Consider the following 22,456-nt stretch of genomic DNA (forward strand, 5'->3'; position numbering starts at 1 on the left):
GACTGTTCACACTGTCAATTTCAGTCACTTCAGCGGGACTTCTAAAAGTTTGTGCTCATTTGCCTAGACTTTCTGGACTCTTCCCCCTCCCCTCTACACTCCCCCCCACGCCTTGACCACAAAACCTGAAAAGTAAACTAGTAAAAAATCAACCTGACTCTCTCAAGTGAATTACTTTAAAATATCTGAAAGGCAATTAACGTGCTTTTTTCTTTGGATGGGCAAAGTTACATCCACTGGACTCACTCTCCTTTTAAACTACCTACAAATATTTATTTAGTTCTTTACCCAGTCCTTGAAACACTGGCAAATTTCCCAGAAAGTGAAAAGAGGAGGCACAGTGTCCAAAAAAAAAAACCAGGAAAACAATCTGAGCAACGTTGGCGCTGCTATGTGGGATATCAACAAGTAACACACCCACTGGTAAGAAGAGCGTGATGTTTTAATCGATGGGGGCCCCTTCATTTGAGGGAGAAGAAACACACAATGGTTAGCCCACTGACCATAACTTGACCCAGTTTACCGGCCATTCAGGCAAGGTTGTAGATTAATTTAGATGAAGAATGTGGGCAGAACAATGGCTGGCCTGTCCTCCAGATTCTGACCTTGAGTCACCGGTGTGTTTTGGCAGCGTGGGGGACAGATTTTGTCCATTTAGGACAAAAAGACTCAGTAGGCCGTAAAGGACATAGGAAAGTAATTGTGCCAGGAAGTGAGCTCAACTCACATCAGGAGAAACAGAAGAGACCCCTCAATTCCTAAAAGGATTTTTCTTAAAACCCAGGAGGATGTAGTGGATCTTCCAGAAAGTTACACCCAAGCCGGGCAGCAGGGAGGCAGAAAGTTGGGTGGCCAGGGCAGATTACCCAAGGACGCCATGACTTTGCAACAGAATGACCTGGTAATCTTGCTTTAAGGAGGAACTAATCTTAGTTTCTGGGCTGGTGGCCTGCGGCAAAGGCCCGATGAATCTCCTTAAAACTTAACTATTTCCTCAGGTACACAGTGTTCAGGGAAGGAGGGATCTGTGCTCAAGCCCCCAGATCCAGATTATCCAGACCCTTGTAGAGACGTTGTGTGTGTGTCTTCAAATTATTAATGCCAGGAAGGATGGAGGCGAGGTAGAATGAGAGAGAGACAGAGAGACATCACGTCACACTGCAGCACCAGATCATCAGCCTATACCAGATGCTCTGGGCTTTGGGCTCTGACCCCAACCCGACTTGAGCTGATGTGTGAAGAGGCTGCTCCTGACAGTTTCTACCTGTCACTTGACACAGTACAGAGGCAAAAACCCCAGGATGGAGGAGACAGCCAGGCATCTCCAATTGCAGTCCTCCATCACCAACAGCACCCTGCCCTACCTGGGGCCCTTCCTGGCAGCCTCAATCCAGGCAGAAAAGATCCATTTTTAGATGCAGATTATGCTCGCCTGGGTCTGTCTGGAAAGTGTGAGAGCAGATAAGCTCTCTTGTTGATTCTCAGATAAGCAAAATGCGGGGCAGCTCTCCCACCAGCCTGAGTCTCCAAGCAGCCCAAAGAACTCCCTGGTCAACCACGTGGTCCAGCTGCTCTGACCCTCCCCTCCCCCACAGGCAAAGCAGGCTGCTGCCTCTGTGGACATTCCTCCAAGCAAATTCTTTGGTGTATGCACAAAAGAAAAAGGCATTACCAGTGGAGGTAAGAAACATAAATCATGAAGGATCACAAAATCTAGACATTTACAGTAAAACATGTTCTCTTGAATAGTCAAACTTTCTGATCATCCTGGGGGAGAGCTTCTATTGTATTAGTTATCGGCCCTTTGTTCCTCCTGGAGAGCTGGAACTGGAAACAGCTGGAGAAGGCTCTGCATTAATGCCAGGGCACTGACTTTTCTATACACCCCTCCCTGAAGCACACAGACCTTACTAACAACTTTTCACTGATTGCCAGTTTCTCTGCGAAGGGTCTCAGGAAAACAGTAACCATCCTCTGCAATCTGCATTAGTTTAGTAACTCAGATCTTCATGAAAAATACTATCATTGTCACTGCTGTTACTGTGGAGATGTTCTTTCTGGAAGAAACACTATTTGAACTCGAAGTGCATGAGGCTTTTTGGTTTAATTTAATTTCTGGGTTAAAAAAATTGCTATTACGACCCAATCTGCCTACTGCCATACTTTGAAATTGGCTGTGAGAGGTGTAAGGAAAGCGGGGAAGAACTTGCAACGTGATTTTTCCTGCAGTCACAGAGAGCGCGACAGGAAGGAGACCGACGGGCTAAATTTTCAACTCCATTTCTGTTAACCAGGAAAGGTGCAAGACAATTTCTCGGTTAATGGCTCCATATGTTGGCAATTCATGACTCCAAATGAGCTAACACAGAGAAAAGTGTCCTTTAAAAGGAAAGACAGCTGATGAGATAAGAGTGCTGTAAGGGCCAACGGTGATTTTGCAGTCAGAGTGAACCCATTACAGAACTGGGCCATTATTGGTTGTGATAACCCAACTCCAACGGGCGTCCGCCATGATGGGCGTTAGTCACAAAAATCATAAACTATTGCGTAAGACTTCTCAGCAGGCCTGTTTAATTACAGGGCTGAAGAAAGCATGTCAGCTTCCTTTGTGTAAGCTTTTCAAGAGAAAAATCATCGCTAGCATCAAGCATTAGTGGAATTATGCTGCTATGTTTCAGTTTTGGTTTTTTTTTTTTCACTTTAAACCCTATTAAGAACACGCTGGTTTAAAATGATTTGACATGGGGACACAAAAGAAATAATTAATGCTTGCTGAAGTCATAAAATGCCATTTTCCAAGGCAATGATAACGGTGAAAGTTAAACAAAACAAAATGGAAAAACAAGTGAGAATGTTTCAACCAGAGACCTCATGTTTGATGTGTCACCCATCTGCTTTTCTAAAGGACACGCTGTTGTGTGTCACTCTGTAAGTCAGAAATAAAGGGCTTTTGACAACTGGGAAAACATTTGCTTAAATGGATGCTCTGGTGAATGAAATGCAGGATCTTCAATCCTACTTTTGCCAGCAGGGTGTCAGCTGGCTCGGGTGACCTTATACTTAAATATAAACCAGAGCACTTGTGATCGGGAAAGGGGACACCATTAATAATGACAACAGGACAAGATGCAGAAACCACGACTGTCCCTGGCAGACCAGCACAGATGATCACCTATCTGCAGCCCAAGATAAGCCCTACGCGCTCCTCTGGTTTCCAGACGTGAAATGAACATAATAACGCTGTTTGAGTTTCCAGACGCAGACCTCACGAGAGAAATCGAAGCATTAATTAAAGGTGTGAACGTCATCAGAGCTGCATTACAAGCACCACCAACAATTCCACACTGGAAAACATAAATTCCGCAACACGATACTCTGCACGATTCATTCACCAAAACGGATTTTCCTTTCTGTGTTTAGGGCAAAGATCTTACCGATGTGACCCGGTAACCATGTATATACCTCCAGCATTCTCTCCAGAGAATAACCCATCTTCCTGCTCTTACTTGCAGTTCTTAACATCCCAGTTGCTCCACGGAGACCCTGCCGGCCAAAGAGAAGCAAGGTGGCCAAGAGCCCCCTCCACTGATTTCAGTCTCTCTATTCTGACGTCTGGGAACTTTCCTTCCCTACTCCATACAAATTCCTCATGTGCTTATAAATATGAGGCAGACTTAGATCCAATGTGTTAATGCTTTAAGCAGATTTGCTTTCTTTTCAAGAGAATCCATTGATGTTCATTTTTACTGGGGTTTCTTTTTATCTCTTTTAAGCTGCTGGATACTGAAGAGCAAAGACCTCGTCTGCAAAACTCTGTAGCTAAGTTCCACGTGTGCAGAGCATCAGGGAGAAACCAGGGCCTGGTCACCGCAGACCAAGTCTGGATCCCAGGTGGCAACATTTAAGTGAAAATTGCAACTTGCATGTGCTCACGCCTCTCCTCCCAGAGAGAACTGAACCGCGACATACTCCACTGAGTTCCTAATGGCCCCGGGGAGGAGTCCATGGCCCTGTGAGAACATCCACAAATACCAGATCTTGCTTGCTTCCTTGTTTTACCCAGTGGGGCCATTCTGAACCCTTTCAATATGGAGTGTTTGGTGAGGCCTCCATGGAAAGGCACTTCCCTGGTCTATGTCTGCCTTGGAGCTTCTGCACGTGGCCTCCCTCAGAGCTGCAGTGAGCTGTTAGGAGTGGGACGGGACAAGAATGACAGGGAACCAACCACAGAACCAGAAGACCCGGCTCCTGTGTGGTTCATGTCTCCCCGTTTCCTTCGCCCATTCTTCAGATGAGCAAACTGAGGCCTGGAGCCTTACCGCCAGTCAGGCTCCTGTCACTCCTGTATCCTGGCCTTCACACTATCACACTTAGTCAACACTTAGGATCTTTTATCCTCTTTTCTTTCGAATGCCCTAGGGCACCCCTCAATTATACTAATTCCTCTTGCTCTAAGGAAATGAAGAATCAAGTCAGGATCTGTAATTGGGAGGGTGTACCTAGTTTTTTCCAAAATCCCTCTCCCCTCAACTGTAGCATTGGATCTGGTATTACTTGGAGGGGGAGGGGGACTGCTGTACAAGCCTTGAGGCATCAGACATTAAGGTCCTCTCTGCTCACTGAGACCTGGTGTGAGCTGCGTGTGCCTGCCCATGTGCCGGTTCTGTACCACCGTGGACCGTCCCAGGTGGGCAGGGCTTCCTGGGGAGGGGAGGCTGGGACCACCCATCGGAGATACTGGAGAGGAGCCTAGACAGGTTCAGCAGCGGAAAGGGCCTGTGAGGTGAGCTGGGGGAGGCACAGCCGTGAAGGCACACCTGTGCAGCACAGGGGTAGGGAGTGGGGGGCTCTGAGAGCCTGCCCTGGAGATGACCTCGATACACTGGAAAGCCGGGCCTATGACAGGCATACTGGGAGCCCAGCCGGGGGGAGGGGCTTTACTGCTCCCTCCCCTGAGCCTGTGCTCTCCTCTGCCCCATCCTCTAGAACTCAGACCTCCTCACCTTCTCTATCAGCACAGGGGAAACTCACTTGAAACTGGACTGATCGCCTCTGTATGCTTCAGTGCCAAGTAAATGCTGAGCTAGACTTTGTTTCAATAATGCATCTAGATTTGTTTTTTAACTTTTGTCATCAATTCTTAGCTTCGGTGATTAACAGCCAGACTTGATTTATAAGAGAGCCACGGACAGCAGAGAATGCAGGAGTCAGTGCCAAAACCTTTCTGTTTCACCCCCAGAGGCTGACAGGTGTGCACAGCGACACAGAAATGATGAACTGCGCTGGCCGTGCTCCCCACAAATGGAGGACAGTGCTGCCGAAGCCCGGAGATGGAGACGTGGGGTGCTCTCAGGTTGCAGGGTGCCCCGGGGGTGTGGGATGCAGTGGCAGCAGCACCACCCTGCCTGGAACCCTGGCTCTCTCCAGCTTTCCCACCCTTTACTTTTATGGTCAGTTCCTGAAAATCAAACATGTCTTTCAGAGCTTAAGTATTTTTACAGTGATTTCATTTTCCTCTCCCCCAACCCAGCCCCCAGAATTTAAGGGAAGGGGAGAACTTCTGTCTCTTGCAGATGGGAAAAACAGTTTTACTAATGAAGAACCTAATTTCTGGGGCCAAGTGGGTGGGTGGGGTGCTGAAATTGGCCAAGTAGATGAAGACCTCCAGCAGTGACCAACTGCTCCATGGCTCAGCATCTCTGCCTTTAGTCACTGTGAATTCTGTCTTCATCCTCACATGCTAAGAGCTTAAAAGTCAACATTTCCCAGGTTCCACTGTTCTGCTATTGAAACATTCCCTTTTGCAAGCTTTACATTCTCTGGAGTGGACAAGGTCGAGTGGGATCAAATAGAATTAGAAGTTGGGCCAGGGTTTCCATAACACTTTATGAGGAGTTTAATCTGTGGAACATGATTGGTTTCATAAAAGTAAAGGGGATGAAATGATAACAAGTCATTTCTACCGACTCCCCCACATATGCACACACATCCCCCGTTCAACGCACCCGCACCCGATAAGCATAATGAGCCAGGACGCTGATAAATGACACACTGTACAAAGTGAAAAGGGGACCCGAGAAGAAGTGACAGTATTTCCAGGCTTGCTCAGCTCACAAGTCCCTTCTGAGAAGGATGCTGGGGAAGCTGCTCTAGGCCACTCCCAGGCCTGACTTCGGTCCAGCCAGTAGGGATAAGCATCCTGATGGGAGAGCCTGGTGGGAGAGTCTGGGTGCTATGGGCTGGGGAAGGGCTAAGAGACCCAGTCAGGTCTCCCCTCTTCTTTCTTACAGACTTTGAATATGAGACACATAGAAAAGAGATGATTTGCCCAGGACTTTGGGTGTTTCTAGGATGTGGAAATTTGGGGCTTAAAACCTGGAAAGTCCCAGAGAAACTGAGTTGAGTTGGTCACCCCAGATGTAGGCAGTACGGTGAGCAAAAGCTGAGACCCACAGAGACATTAGCGGGTAAAAGCCATGGAGGAGAGAGAGAAATAGTTGAATGGCAGCCGCAGATAGAGGAGACCAGGCAGGCATGGAGCAGCTGAACGAGGGACAAGGACAGATCCCTGTTGGCTTCCCAGAGTTGCTGTCACCATCGTGTAGCTACTGCTATACCTACATGTCAAAGAACTATGCCCAATGGCTCAGGGGGCCTGGGAAAGCCATTTCCTCATCCTCCTACTTCCTCATATAACCCAGCCTTTGTGTGGTCACCTGAACAGGTCACACCTATGAAAGGACATTGAAGAGGAGAGTTTACAGAATCACTTCTAAGTTAAAATAAATATAGAGACTGCAGAGTCAGGGGGCGCCATACACACACTGTTCCTCCTAGCGAGTCTCCTGGGCGCGGGTCGTGAAGGTAAAGCTTGCGAACCAGCTGCACTGCCTTCCTGGAGGATCCCTGTACCCTCCACGTGTCATCAAAACCAACCACTCCAACTCTTGCCTTTACATCTTAACCTCATGTAAATCATCATGGTAAACAGAAAGGAGTGAGGTTAATAGACGTGGAGCCAGATTTCAATTTATGTACAGAGAGAACCCCAAATCTGGGTATTTTCAAATAATCTCCCATTGAGGGAAATAAACCTGATCTTTAGGTCACAAATAAATACAAACATAAATGAAAATGTGGTTTGGTACACCTTCAAAACACACACAGTGTTTTTGCTCTATCTTTAAAAAGATTTATATTGCCCTGGGTCACACATTTTTTACAGCAAAAGATTTATTTCAAGAGATTCCCAAAATTCTAAAGGCAAATTTATACAGACTGGATTCAGGGAAAGAACAAAACCTAAAAAAAGAAGGAAACAATGAAAATGATCTTAAGTCAGTATTTCTCAAAATTCAGCAATTTGTTTTCTGCCATCTAATTCTTACATTACAATAGTATATTAGTATAGACTTAAAAGGATTAAGCTTTTTGTCACCTATAATATTGTTAACAGTATGGGTTTGATAAACAGTTGTATCTTTTCCTACATACAGTAAACACGTAACAGTTTTTTTAAAAGTAAAATGTTTTGTTCATGTAACTTAAAATTGCCTCATAAGGCGTTGCAGCATGGAGTACTGATTTAGGTTAAAGGTGACCAGTCTAACCATCTTCATCATTCATTCACACCTTCATTTGTTTGAGAAATCATAGAGCACTGATGTACTATTAGTGGATGCTAAGGATGGGGGGATGGATAAGAGAAGCCATAGATTTGTAAACGTTTAACACACTGCACAGTATTTCACTGTTTATATATGAGCTTGTCTCCTGAGACTGTGAGGTCTCAAAAGAATGGGAATCATTTTAGATCATCTTTGAGTCCCCAGCTCCTGCCACTGCCCTTGACCCACTGAGACACCGAGAAAAAGAGGATGATATCCAAGTTCACTTAACTAGGGAAAGAAGAGAAGAGTTCTAGTAAAGACATAATTCATGGGCATGGGAGGAGGAGCAACCATTCTTGTCAAGAACAGGAAAGGCCTGGGAGAGAAGGTGCCATGTGGTCTCAAAGAATGAAGAGACTTTCACCAGCTGACTCACTGGGGAAAGAGCATTTCAACCCAGGGACCCCAAGCACATTAGCCAATGTGGTGTGCATATCAGGTGGTGGCAAATAATGGCAGAAAGTGAAGGTGTTTTAAAAAAAATGAATAGTGGATGGAAGACCTGAATAGATACTTTTTCAAAGAAGATATATGGATGGCCAACAGGTACATGAAAAGATGTTCAACTTCCCAGGGAAATGGAAACCAGGACCACAGTGAGATTTCAGAATGGCTATCGTCAGAAAGACACAAATAACAAGTGTTGGAGAGGATGTGGAGAAAAGGAAATTCTCATGCACTGTTAGTGGGAGCGTAAACTGGTGCAGCCACTATGGAAAACAGTATGGCTATTTCTCAAAAAACTAAAAACAGAACTACCGTACGATCCAGCAATCCCACTCCTGAGTATATATCTGAAGGAAATTAAGACCCAAATTGAAGACACCTGCACCCCAATGTTCACAGCAGCTTTATTTACAGGAGCCAAGATACGGAAGCAACCTAAGTGTCCACCATTAGATGAAAGGATAAAGAAGATGTGGTATGTACACAATGGAATGTTACTCAGCTATAAAAAAAGAATGAAATTCTGCCATTTGCAACAACGTGGATGGACCTGGTGGTTATTATTACTTCTTCAAGTAAATCACACAGAGAAAGACAGATATGGTATGTCTTCACTTATATGTGGAGACTAAAAAATAAAACAAAGGAATGAATATAACAAAACAGAAACAGACTCCTAGATACACAGAACAAACGAGTGGTTACCAGCGGGTAGGAGGGGGGAGGGGTAATTTAGTGGAAGGGAATTAAGAGGTGCAAACTACTAAGCATAAAATAAATAAGATACAGCACAGGATGTAATGTACAGGACAGGGAATATAGCCAATATTTTACAATAACTTTAAGTGGAGTATAAGCTATAAAAATACCAAATCACTATGTTGTACACCTGAAGCTAATATTACATTGTCAATTAACCACAGTTCAATTTCTAAAAATGTTTAAAAATAAAAATAAGTAAAAAATTGATGGTGAGGATGGGGATTGGCAGGAGATTGATAAAATATGTAAGGGCTCTTCTGAGGGCTTCTTGCATTTCAAATGAGAAGTTTAAATTGTAAGCTGTAGGCAGTGAGGAATGAATGGACCAAATCTGTGCTTTAGAAAGTGATCCTGTTGGTACAATGGAAGCTGTATTGAATGGGGAGCGAGGGGTGGGGAGGAGGTTGATGAGCGGGAGGGCAATTAGTTAAGAGCTGTAATAAATGTACAGTTTCATGGTACGTCTGCTGAGAGTCACGGACAATGTCCCTCTGTTACCCCTTCCCGCCTTCTCCGTGTATTTGTTCATAAGAACAAGAGCCCTGCAGCCCTCCAGCCCTGGTTTAAATATTCTCCCAAGTTAAAGCTCACCCATCTCACACAGGTTCAAGTCACAATGACACAGAAATCACGAAGACCATCAGACCAGCATCTATGTTTACTCACTAAGAAGAAAAAAATCAAACCAAAAAACTCAAGCCCAGTGAATGAAAATCCCAAAGATCACAGAACGAAGGCAGAATGTAATCACGAACAAAGCTTGTTTGATTCAGGTTCTCAGTTTACCCAGAAGCAGACTCACGCCCTCTCCTGAGCTGTGCGATCCCGGATGAGCGGTTATTTAACCTGTCTGGGCCCTGGAGTTTCAACTGTGAAGTGAAGGCTTTAGTCTGGATAAATCCTGAGACTCCTCTCAGTTATAAACTGAAATCTCAGTTTTCCCACTGCAACTTTTCCAGACAAGCCAGGTCCCTACTAGTGAGGGAAGAGAAGAACCCATCATAACAAGCAGCCCTCCCGGCCGGTGCCCCGGCTCTACGAATGGGAGGGAGGGGACGGTTACTTGGGTTGATGTTCGCTGTTCCTCCTGGAACTCCAATGCTGACAACACCTACAAGCTACCGCCTAGTTCTCGAGGCCTCACCTTTACACAGGGGCTGAGCAGGGTGCCCCACTGAGCTCTAAGATAAACGGAACCACATGGCTTTAAGCACCTTGGGCTGCTAATATTTCTTATTTATTTTTGATGAAGGTACTGGGGATCAAACCCAGGACCTCGAGCATGCTAAGCACATGCTCTACCCCTGAGCTACACCCTCCCCCGAGCTGCTAACATTTCTGCAGGAGGGTCAGCGTGGAGAGAGCACAGACATGAGTCCAAGCCTGAGTCTCTGCTCCATCACTTACTTGCTAGGCCAGCCTGGGCAGGTGACTTCCATTTTCCTACCAATAAAATGGAAATAATAATAGTACCTACCTCCCAGGGTTGTGGTGAGGATAAAAGCAGCCCGGAGCCTGGCACGTAGTGCGTGCCAGTTTAGTTGTGGTACATGAATGAATAGAATGTCACAGGTCATCCTGTGAATCTCAGTCGTAACACGATAAACAAGCCTTTATCATCCCACTGTGGGTCACGATCCCCAGGAGACCCAGACAGGTGACTAAGGTTGGTGGGTCTAAGCAGGGAGTGGCATTACTGGGCAGGACTTAATATTCACCAGGTCACACCCACATGGTGGTATCGATCTCTCTTCCCTGTCTACTGAATTCAGGGAACTTATTTTGGTACCTTTTGTCAATGTCTAGCACTGTCAATGACAATAAAATGCAGGGACCTCAGTAATCAGGGACCTCAGATTTGAGTGCGGCAGGCCCAGTGACAGTGCGTTTGCAAGACGGATTAGGGAGGTGAGACTATGTCAAAACTGAGTGTAGGAAGCACCTGCCAGAAACAAGCTCTTAAAACACAGTCAGTACAGACTCACGACATGTTTACAGTGGGCTTTGGTCACCTTGGGGCTACATGGATTTACAAAGGAGAAAACTCACAAACAATAAGGCAAAGAGTAGATTTATGTTTGGATGGTCATCTGACAGGTCCACAGACCAACTCAGAGCACCTGCAAGACCCTGGCAGGGATGTGATGGGAAGGATGATGGAATGATGGTGGCTGTGGCTGGACAGGTGGTGGTCTGCTTTCGATGCACAGGAAGCCTGAAATTTATCCTGTGAGCACTGCGGAGTCACGATCTGTGTTTTAGACAAACCTGTGTGGAGAATGGATTTCAGAGAAGCGGGAAAAGGGACTCCACTAAAATGCCTATTATACTCGTTCAGGAAAAAGAGACGTGAGAATCTAAACTAAGGAGGAAGTAAGGGTGAAACGAGCGGGCAGATTGGAGAGCCACCTGGGAAATTGGCATGGCGAAAAGATTCATCGCATGCCAGGTGGCAGACGCAGGGAAGAGAGTCCCACCAAGCTGCACAAACTGAAGTGACATATCAACATCCCACCCAGGTTTTTCCACTGATTTTAGTTGGGTCAATACTACCGCAGATAGGCCCAACTCTTTCCAAACAACTTCCCTCTTCTAACAGCTTTCTGTTGGTATGTTCATTCAATGTCAGTAACTCAGTATTGCTCATTCTAGGAAAGGGGAAAAATTCAACATTCTGCCAAGGCCCAAGTTTTTTTTATATATATAAAGTTAGGAATAGCTCTAGGCACATCACATGGCATTAATTTTGTATTATATGAAATCTGATTGATTACTGTGCCAAATTATAAATAGTTGCCAAGAAGTCTAATGACCATTTATCGAAAAGACGCTGTATGTATGAGTTATGAAGAAAGAAGGTGGCCAGAAAATTGGAGTTCAACTGAAAATGGATCCGTCATTTTGCGATTCTAAAATTCCTGTGCCTAGTGATGTGTGTTCAGTTTGCCTTGGGTGTGGTTTCTAGAGTGCTGCACAAACTCTTAGGTTTAACTCCATATGTCAGATGTGATGCCAGCACCCAGCACCATGCCTGGTCCACAGTAGATAACTCTGGTAATGTCTGTCGGGTGAATGAAGGAACGTTAAAGGCAACTGTGGGCAGATTCCATCCCCAGGACCTGGAACCTCACTCGGGAGCCACATGAAGTGGGAAGAGGCAGCAGCACAGCCTGCGACACCTCTTCCCGGGTCCAGGCGCTGCCCAGGCTGGCTTTGGGGTTTGGCATCTTCCCGTACCTGCATCTTCTGACGTCCTTCTCCGTTACGTCTCTTGCTGCAGGTAGTCCAAAGACACGAGAGATCCTAAGCAGGAACTCAACCCCCCGTTTAGGCATTTGGCCACTAGAGGGCAAGAAAGTCAAAAGCCTGCTTCTGGATGTCACGTTGCCCTTCGCAGGGTGGAAACGTCCGCGCTCCCTAGGCAGCACCCTCAGCATTTCTTCTCACTGACAGCCCCGCATACTTGGTACAGCGTGAACTAGTGTGATTTCACCCCCAAGCTATTTGAAATATCCACCTTTGGCAATGCTGTCCCCCCCTCCTTTTTTTGCTATTAAGTTAGAAACGAAACCAGAACACAATCGGGAACATTTCCCAAGGTTGACCAGGCAGGACTCTGCTAGGAGCGGCTTCCTGTGCCAATTGCCTGGAAGCCTTGAGGCTAGATGTGCTTCTTAGAGCAGCCAGGCAGTGTGCCCTGAGGCCCTCTGGGTCAGGTGGGGGTACCAGGTAAAATATAGGATGCCAAGATACATTTGAGTTTCAGATGAAAAATGAAAACTTAAAAAATATGTCTGCCCCAATTTGGGGGGTGGTGGTGTTACCTCCTGCTTCCTCCTCACATTGACCTGTGTGCCCCACTGCGCTTATCATACCCACCTAGCGTGTCTGGCAGGTGTGTGCCTGTGATGGGATGGGTGATTCTCCAGAGGGATGGGATGGGAGGGGACAAATTTGTGTCACCTGGGAGGAGGAGTCATTCTGCAGGTTCCTATATACAGGAGCAAAAGCAAGGTTGGAAACCACTGCCCTGGTTTACCGCCCCTTGGGGGCGGCTCCTCCACCCCACCTGGTGCTCACCTTCCTGTTCTCTGTGTCCAGCACAGAGACCAGCTCCTCGCACAAACTCAACACTGTTACATATTCTTAAAATCATATAATTAGCAAAGTTCTAGCTCTTTGTTATTAAAAAAAAAAAAACCCTCCCGTTGTTCACTTTCTGGTATGATTTATCCCTCAGCTGCGTGTCCTCCTCACTTCCTCTCCGCAGTCTGCCTCTTCCTCACCCATCCCATGAATGACAGCCCTGACCTGATGACGTGGTATCATCAGATGTTCCCACAATCCTACTTTCCCGGGAGTGTTTTCCCACATCACCTTCCTGGCTCTGCAGCCCCCTGCTGCCCTCCTCCCTCTGTGTACCCACCTTCCTGTTGGTGGATGCTGCAGAACAAAACCCTTTATCCCTCATCCCAATAACTGATACCCAGGGAGCCTTGAGGATGGGGCAGGTGCACAGCGCCTCAGGCATGAAACCCTGGTGCTCCCGGAGCCTTGTACTGGGCAGCACGTGGGCTCAGAACCATCATCCAAGGATGACTCAGGTGTCAGTTTAAACAAGGACAAATGCCCCAGGGCCATCGGCCTAGTGTTTGGTTCAGTTGGGGTGTGGAGTAAGAAGAGGTGGCACCCTGAACCGGCTACTGAGGAGTGCTTAATAAATGGACTGCATTGTTTACACAGGGGTGGGCAGGTTCAAATCATGCTCCTCAGGGCTGCTGCAGTCAGGGTGGGGACGCTTACCCACCTTTGATACAGAAAGCAAGAGGACGGAGCACTCAGCGCGGCCTGCAGAGGGAAATCTGAAGGGCTGCCTGGCGGAGTGTGGCCTTCCCTAGAGGGCAGTTCTCCTGGGTGGGGGTGGGGTGGAGGGCCTGCCTTGTTCTCCTTGACCTTCAGTTTTTATTAAGTGGTTGTTGAACTGAATTAAATAGCAAATTCACCAATCTGGGGATAGAAACAACGTGAAGAGTGGAGACAGTGTGGCCCAGAAAGGTCCCTGGATCTGCCCTCAGCTCTGCTCTGGGCTCCCTGAAACAAGTCCAGTTGCTTCCTGTGGCCTCTGAACAGAGCAGGAAGTGACACAAAACCTGGGGAAATGGTGTGACGCCCACCATGCACAGGGCGCTGAGGGGCGTGGAGGGACGAAGGCGGAACATGGGATGGGCGGAGAGAGAGAACAGGTACATAAAACTGATGCAAATACAGGTTGCCTGTGCTAAGGACCAAGGGAGCCCTACAGACGCCTGGATTGCAAATTGGGCAGAGGGTGAAAATAAAGGCCAGGATTGGTGGGGAAGGTCGCCTAGAAGGGATGGCAAGTTATTTACAGTCTCCTCGGAGATTCTTAATGAAAACAAACAGCAAAATACACAGCGCTCCTTCCTTTATTCCTTCAGAAGTGTTTGTTCAGGGCTCCCTCCGTCCAGGTCCACTGCATAATCATTCAATCTCAGTTGAACTGCAACTGCTCACAGTGAGTGACCACCTTGGCAGGGGGCACTTCTTCCCACTCCCTGACTTCCCAGAGGGTAGGATTTCCCCCCAAGCCCTCTTACCCCACTCCTCACTCCTCCCTAGCGAGGAACAGGGCATGCCTAGCCTAACACCCTCTCTCAGTCTCTCTCTGGGCTGCCATGCTGGGAGGCCAGAGATGGTCCCCATGGGTCCAGGATTGGGGAGGAAGCCTAATTCTGGGGCGTAGCCCACTGCTGCCTTAACCCCACGCTATTTTGGAGCGTTGGGTTTATCAAGGAACCAAGCCAATAGTTTAGTCCCATTTTGTCTTATTCTTTTGTTTACCTCTTCATTTGTTCAGCACTTGAGTAAGGACAGTGGTATACGTGAGGCCTTTTTAAGAATCCCAAACTATCCCTTAGTCGGTGTTAGTCACTGTTCTAACCTCTTTAAGTGTGCTTTCATATTTAATCCTCACCACAGTATTAGGAAGAAGGGCTCATTATGATTATCTTGCAAATGAAGAAACAAGACATTCATTAGCTCAACAAAAAGCACACCCTTAGGATGAGGAGGAGCTGGGATTCAAACCCAGGTATTTAGGCAGTGGAGCCCAGAAGCTACCTCCAGGCAATGCTGCCTCGGCTAGGATTTCTTTTGTGTTATCATCTTCTCTCTCTCTTTTTTTTCCTAACCAAGTTATTTTAAATTCTCTTTCAATCAATAGACCAAAGTGCCAACAGGACTATTCTTTTTGTTAAAAAAGCAGGGAAGGGGGAGAAAACACCAAGACAAAATGAATGCCCTCTTTGGAGAGCTGAGATCTGCTCTCACACGTCAGATGTTAAGGACTGAACTTTTTTTCTCATCTACTATAGACGTGGACAGAGCTATGTGGATTAGTGCATCTAGCAGCATACTTCCTTCCTCAAGGAGAGCCCATTTAAGCCATTGCTTTTGTTCAGGTTAGATGGCGGCAATTTAGAGAATTCTCCCCTGTGGCTCAAGGAAGAAAAGTGTCATGTCACCTGATGGTGGAGGAAGAAGTTTCTCACGCTGTATTTATAATTCAGCAGGACAGATGGAGAGCCAAACGACAGCCAAGACCCTCTTGTCTACATGGGGCTCAGTGTTTGGATCCTGGAGGGACACTGCCAAGAAGCTGTTTAAATTGGACGCTGGCATAAAATCTTGTATCAGATATCTACTGCTGCAAAACCAAGTGTCTCTGCAGACTGAAACGGAGCAGGACGCTGTGGGGCTCTCCTGGGTACAAAAGCCCCTCTGTATCCTCCACTTCTTATTGGTAGAAAAAAGGCTTGAGTCTCCTAGGCCTTCCCAGAGCCCCAAAGGGCAGCCCCATGAAGTAGCTAATTAGGGAAGTAAGGGAATGCAGAAACAAAGGAAAAGCAGTTTGAAGAAGAAAATTAATGATACAGGTTCAGCAATAAAACAGATTCCTAGTTCCTCCTCAAGGGGAAACAGAACAATCTGAAGAATATCTTTGAGTCATTCTGTAGGGACTAAAGGCACCCCCACCCCAGCCCTGCCCAGGTGGGGGACGGTGACTCCAAGCTGAGCACAAGCCCTTACACCCCAGACTGGCTGGCACCAGGAGGCTGATGACTGAGACTCCTGAAACATCACACCCCGTTATCTCACCACCAACCAATCAGAAGAAAGTCATGCATCCTATAGCCCTCCCTCAAAAGCTGCCTTTAAAAGCCTTTCCCCGAAATCTTCAGGGAGTTTGAGACTTTTGAGCATGAGCTACCTGGCCTCCTTGTGAGACTCTGCAATGAACGCTGTAATTCCCTCCACCACAAGCCAGCATCAGTACACTGGCTTTGCTGCACTGCAGGCCAGCAGACTCAAGTTCGGTTCAGTACTGAGATAAGTCCACAGGATTCCAATAACACCAGAACTATAGGATTTGCTGGAGACTAGGAAACAGTTAGCAAGGGAGTGTTGAAGCCAGAGATTTTTAGTCATTATCAATGTAAGCTTCCCAAGGTCTTGAGGGAAGCCCTACCCCGGCCACTGCTGTGTCACTTCTGGTCACAAACAGAATGAATTCACTAGACCCTATGCTTTCCTCCAGGCCCTTAGGGATCTTCCTGGTCCTCACCTGGGTGTGCACTTCAGCTCTGGTTGGGGGACTCTAGCTTGGCCTCATGTCATCTGTCTTGAATGTGCTTCTCTTGGAAGCCTGGGCCATGAATAAAGCACTTAACCTTGCGGAGATGGCTTTGGAAAATAAGGTCACAGTACCTTTTTGCTGCTTCGGTCTTTGATCCCCATCTGATTTCTTTTGCAGGAGCTTCAAAACTGTAAATATTGCCCCTGAATGAAATACTTTTCTATTCTGTGCCTTCAGTGTGTCTTACTCCTAACCAAATCAATCAGGTAACAAGGCAGGTCTTTAAATAAAACAGAGGAAAACTGTGCTAGGAAAAAATAGACTCTGTGTTTCAGGGTTGCCTGATAACTTTTGAGGGAGACAGCATGACAAACCTATGCACGTGTGATCCTTTCCTCACTGTGAAATCACCTGTTCATCAGAGCACTTCACTGATACAGATTATACATTGTTTTCTTATAGAGTCTTTCCATATAAAAGCTAATCGGAGCGTTCTGGTTGGCATCTCCTGGAGTAAATACCAAAGGATGGGAAGATGTTAAAAAAATAATTAATCAGTAGTCTGCCTCCCCTTAAACATGACACCCTCAGTGGCTCGTTCTAATTCCGGAATTCCTAGAGCATGCTGGGCTTTCCCAGGACACATGGGGGAATGGGGCAATCTGTGGATAGGAGAAACTTTGGGGCTTCTTATGTTTGTCAACCAGGGCAATCCTGCCATGAGAAAGCTCCAGGGCTAACTTCTAAAGCTCAGTGGGAGTCCAGGGCTGCCTACGGCTGTATCTACTGAGAGCTAGGTGGTTCAGTGTCCCAGGCATGCCAAGCTCTTCCGGGAAGTTCTGACTTTAGAAGAAAAGGATGAGAAATGGCTGCAGCATAAGGCCTGTAGGCAAAACCTTCCTCTACTAAGTTACTATTTTTGGGTAAGAGTGTATGCGCATGCATGGGGGAGGGGGCAGGGGGAAAATAAATGATTATATTCATTGTGGGAATTTTGGAATTTCACACCAAGGCAGTTAATTATTATCTGGAGCTGCTTCCTAGTCTCTGGGTCACATTTTCCAAGTCTTTTTAAACAAAATGTTTTGGGTTTGTCTTATGAGCCCTCCATGCCTTCAGTCAACTTTTGAGCAGTAGGGACATCTGCCTTTTAGTAAGTGCACACGTGTCTCAGGATTTGAGTTGAATGTTTCCACAGGTGGCATCATTTATCCCTTTCAACAACCGGATGAGGTAGGTACCATCATCATCCCCATACATATGACAGGTGAGGAAATGAAGTCTTGACAGGTCAACTGAAAAGCCCACAGACACACAAACACCAGGGGTGGTGCCAGGGTTTGATCACAATCAGGCAGTTTGAATGCAGAGCCCAGGCTCCCAGACAGTCCACTGGGCTCCCTCACTGAGGCTCAAGACAGTGTCTGGTGTCCTGGAGACAAAAAAGGAATCACCAGAAAAAATCTATTTCAATAGCTGACTCCTGACCATCAAAGTATAAACAGACATTATAGATGATTCTTTAAGGTCCCACCTCCATCTGTCCTTCAGTACAAAGGACAATTGCAGGTTAGTCAGAACAGCACCACGAATCAGCCAGAACAGGCAGCAGCTTGCTGTAGGTAGTGAAGAAATCTTGTGCCGTCAGTTCCAGTCAATTCCACAAACAATTACTGAATGCCAATCTGCACCTGGTATGGTGCCAGAGGCCAGGGATTCCAAGATGCAAATGAGGGACCCTTTTCAACATGTGATTTATTCAAGGCTGCCATCCTTGTACCCCTCAGGATCCCCCAAGGACATCCTAGAAAGTTCTTGAAACCTCATTATTATTATTACGGCTTATCTCTTTGAGGCTTCAGTTTTACTCAAAGATTAGAGGTGGGATGCGGGAGTTACGTAATTTAATAGCTGAGCAATTTGAGACACTCCAGACAAATCTTTTAAACAAACACAGATATTATGGAGCTGAACAAAAATATTGCCTTATTTTTAAGATAAAACGCTGGACTTCTAAGAAATTGCATGCATGAGGTCGACCTCCTCACGGTTAGACTCTTGAATTCCCTAGGGTACTAACAAGTACTTTTTTCTCTGCTGATAGGGGTTCCTTCTTAACTAGGTGGAAATAGTTTAAAAAGCACAGAATGTATTAACCAGAGAAGGGAAACAGACACATACAGACAGTGATACTTTCTAGAAGTTGGACCTTCCAGACCGAGAAATAGATGATGAGGGAGGCAGGCAGGAGGGAGACACTGAGGAGATGAACTGATTGGCTCAGTCAGCTACAAAAGTTATGTGAGCAAATATCAAAAGAGACAAGAATGAGAGAAAGAGGCTTAGTGAACCCATAACGTTGTGACGAGGGAGGAAGTTCAGGTTAGGAAAAATTGAGTGCAAAATTGGGTTGGGAGGAAAGTTTCAAAGGCACATAAATAAAGCTATCTTAGAACTGAGGCAAGTAAGCCAGAAAGAGAAAGAAAAATACCATATGAGATCGCTCATATGTGGAATCTAAAAAACAAAAACAAACAAACAAACAAAAACAAAGCATAAATACAGGACAGAAATGGACTCATGGACAGAGAATACAGACTTGTGGTTACCGGGGGGGGGGGGCGGGGTAGAGGGTGGGAAGGGATAGACTGGGATTTCAAAATTGTAGAATAGATAAACAAGATTACACTGTATAGCACAGGGAAATATACACAAAATGTTATGATAAATCACAGAGAAAAAAATGTGACAATGAGTGTGTATATGTCCATGTATGACTGAAAAATTGTACTGAACACTGGAATTTGACACAACACTGTAAAATGATTATGAATCAATAAAAATGTAAAAAAAAAAGTTTTTCAAAGAAAAAAAAAAAAAAGAACTGAGGCAATGTTGGAAGAAGAAAAGAGGGGGAGGCCACGATGCTGGAAAGACAATCTGAGTCAGAGAGTAAGTAGAATTGAGGAAACAGAGTGAAATGAACTAAGGGGCAAAAAAGAGTGAAAAGTGATTAGACAAAAAATTATAAGGAAAACAAAAGAGATCCAACTGGTCAATAATGGGTATCTCTGGAGAAGAATCAGGAAGAAAAAAAGGTAGAATTCTATGCAAAGATCATTCAAGAAGCTTTTCTGAAATAAGGCTTGCATGTACAAATTGAAACATAGACTTAGAACAACAACAAAACACTGGATACAGATCAAATCAGGAGAGGAAAAAAGTCAACCCTGGAAGGCAGAGGGTAAATAGCACAAAAGCTTCAGAGGTGTCAAGTGTGACGTGAGAATTTTACACTCAGCAATGCCATGCAAGCGTAAAGGCAAAGGATTTTCAATTTTAAGAACTCAGGAAAACAATTTCTGTGAGCCCTTTTGAAGAAATATTGGAAGGCCAAACCCCAGTCCTCCAAGAGAAGACTGAAAACACTGGAGTCAAAGGGCTGCCTCGGGGACAGAATGCATCTGATGCTAAAACTGACAGCTGCAGGAAATACAATTTCAGGACGTATTTTTTATGAACAACAGCCATTTAAAAATAACAATATTGCTAAAATGTAAGGGGACGTGGAGGGAGGAGAGACTAGCGCTTAAGAGTAGGTATGTTGATTCTTGGTTTTTCCTCTTGTTACTTTGTTCCTTTGTGGATTCCTTTGTTTTTCTTATGGAGAGTCAAAAGGCATTCCTTAAAGTTGGTAAATAGGTAAGGATTCTTTTTTTTTTTTTAAATCATATTTACAAGTTATTTTTCTTTAAGTTTTTATTGAGATATAATTGACATATAACATCGTGTAAGTTTAAGTTGTGCAAAGTGTTCCTTTGATATATTTGTATATTGCAAGATGACTACCACTGTAGCATTAGCTAACCTCTCCATCACATCATATAATGACCACTGTATTTTTGTGGTTAGAACATTTACAAACTAGCCTCTTAGTAATTTTGCAGTTTCTAATACAGTGTCATTGACTATAATCTCTATGATGTGCATTAGATCCCTGGGACTTACTCATCTTCCAGTTACAAGTCTGTATTTTAACAACATCTCCCCATTTCCCCCACCTGCAGCCCCTGGTAACCACCCCTCTGCTCTCTGCTCCTAGGAGTTTTGACTTTTTTAGATTCCACATATAAGTGAGATCATACAGTATTTGCCTCTCCCTGCCTGGTCTATTTCACTTAGCGTAATGCCTTCAAGCCCCATCCATGTAGTAGCATGTGTTAGTATTTCTTTATAATTGCTGAATAATATTGCTACAGATTACTTTTTAAGATAAATTAAAAATAATAAAGTAACAGTTACAAGGAAGAGCTTAAAGACTTCCAAGGAGGATGCTGATGAGAATGTCTTGGAGGGGATTCTTTTTACCTACCAAAGGTAGGTAAAATGTCCTGGTACATGCACTTGTACCTTAGCTCAACTGGAATTCTTTATACTGCAGGGTTAACACACAGCGTATCTTCTGGGGGCATTAGTATTACCCAAACATTGGGATCTTACCCATGATTTTACTGGTACACAGTGCAGGTGTGAAAACTTTTACATCAGTGACAGTTGGGTAAATGGTGATCCCAAGAGTCCACTCTCAAGCAAAGAATGTCCCCTTTTAGATCATAGATAAATGGAGAACACAGGTTGGAAAGGGAACCTCTTCTTGAGGGTCTCCTGTTTCATTCTAGGTCAAGCTTTTAGGTAAGTGATTTGAAAACTATTATTTCAGCATGTCTCTCTCTTTTTTTACATACAGAAACACCTATGCTATAAATGATACATGTATCTATATTATATACTGTAGGTAATGAGAGAAATACTTTCTCTTCTGAGATAATACATTTTTGCTCCTCCATCAACCAAGTGCAGGACGCACCAGCCCGTCTGTGACCTTTCTTGTTTTAATGACAATCCATGGGGCTAAGCCCCCAAATCCAGCAGTGAGGTTAATTAGGAAAAAGAGCAATGTTATGTTGCTCCTGGCTTTGAGTCTAATACTCCCAGCCATGGGGCCAACTTTCCTCTTCTATTAAACCTGCTCTACTGACCAGTGACCTCCCCATTAGCGGAAAGCCTGCCCCAGACAACAGTCAGGGCACTGAAAGTTTTCGAGGCCAAGAAGGAGATATGGCTCCATGCAGACCTTCCAAGGCTTGGAGTAGCAGATTGTGCCCCTGGAAGGGCTTAGCCAGGGTGGGTGACAGTCTGAAAATGCCAGACAAATGGAAGCTTATTCGCATTAGAAAAAAGATCTGGGCTTTCAAACATCTCCTCATGAAAAGGCTTTTGCTAGGTGTACTAAAATAAAAGATACCATCTAAAATGAACATCTGTTCTAACAGCTGTTCCGAAAAGCAGATTAAGGTACAACTGCCACATAAAAAGTGAAAACAGGAACTATCTTCCCATTTTACTCTGATGGAATTTAAAACCCCTCCCATTTATTACCGAGTCATTCCACAGGGAGTCATCAGCAAATTTCAAGTCCCACAAATGAAAAACCACCCTGTTATAAACCCAACATCAATATTCCACCTACCACGAGTGCCTCAGACTTCCAAAGACAACACACATCCCACAGAGCCCCCGGCCACCACTCACTGTCTTCCATTTAAAATGAAGGTGTTTGTCATTAAACATAAGCACACGAACAATGAAGAGGCTGCCGTCCCCCTGGACGTGGCCCTGGTCAGTGTGGGTGTCACTCAGAAGGGGGTTCCTGCCACTGGAAAGGAGACACATTATAAAGATGCTTGAGGAGTGTAGAAATGAGCCTTATACAAACGTACTGGAGGGACTTGGAGCTATTTAGTTTGCAGAGGAGAAGACTTGTGGAGACACGGCAGTTGCATTAATAGATATGAAAGGCTGTCACGAGGAACGTGGATTTATTCCGTGTTGCCGCGAGGTGCAGAATCAGTGTCAGCAA

At 45.3% G+C, this 22,456-nt stretch overlaps 1 protein-coding gene and 1 long non-coding RNA gene across 3 annotated transcripts in view; one reads left to right on the forward strand and one right to left on the reverse strand.

Moving 5' to 3' along the window:
• Window positions 1-22,456, reverse strand: part of KIAA1217 (KIAA1217 ortholog) — a 669,685-nt gene that overhangs the window by 278,476 nt on the left and 368,753 nt on the right. The window lies entirely within an intron of this gene.
• LOC140691583 (uncharacterized) lies at window positions 166-5,489 on the forward strand. The gene is made up of 2 exons (XR_012067337.1): window positions 166-3,891; window positions 5,240-5,489. It is a non-coding gene; the product is annotated as an uncharacterized lncRNA (long non-coding RNA).

This window comes from Vicugna pacos, chromosome 35 (genome assembly GCF_048564905.1).
Source record: "Vicugna pacos chromosome 35, VicPac4, whole genome shotgun sequence".
NCBI lineage: Eukaryota > Metazoa > Chordata > Mammalia > Artiodactyla > Camelidae > Vicugna > Vicugna pacos.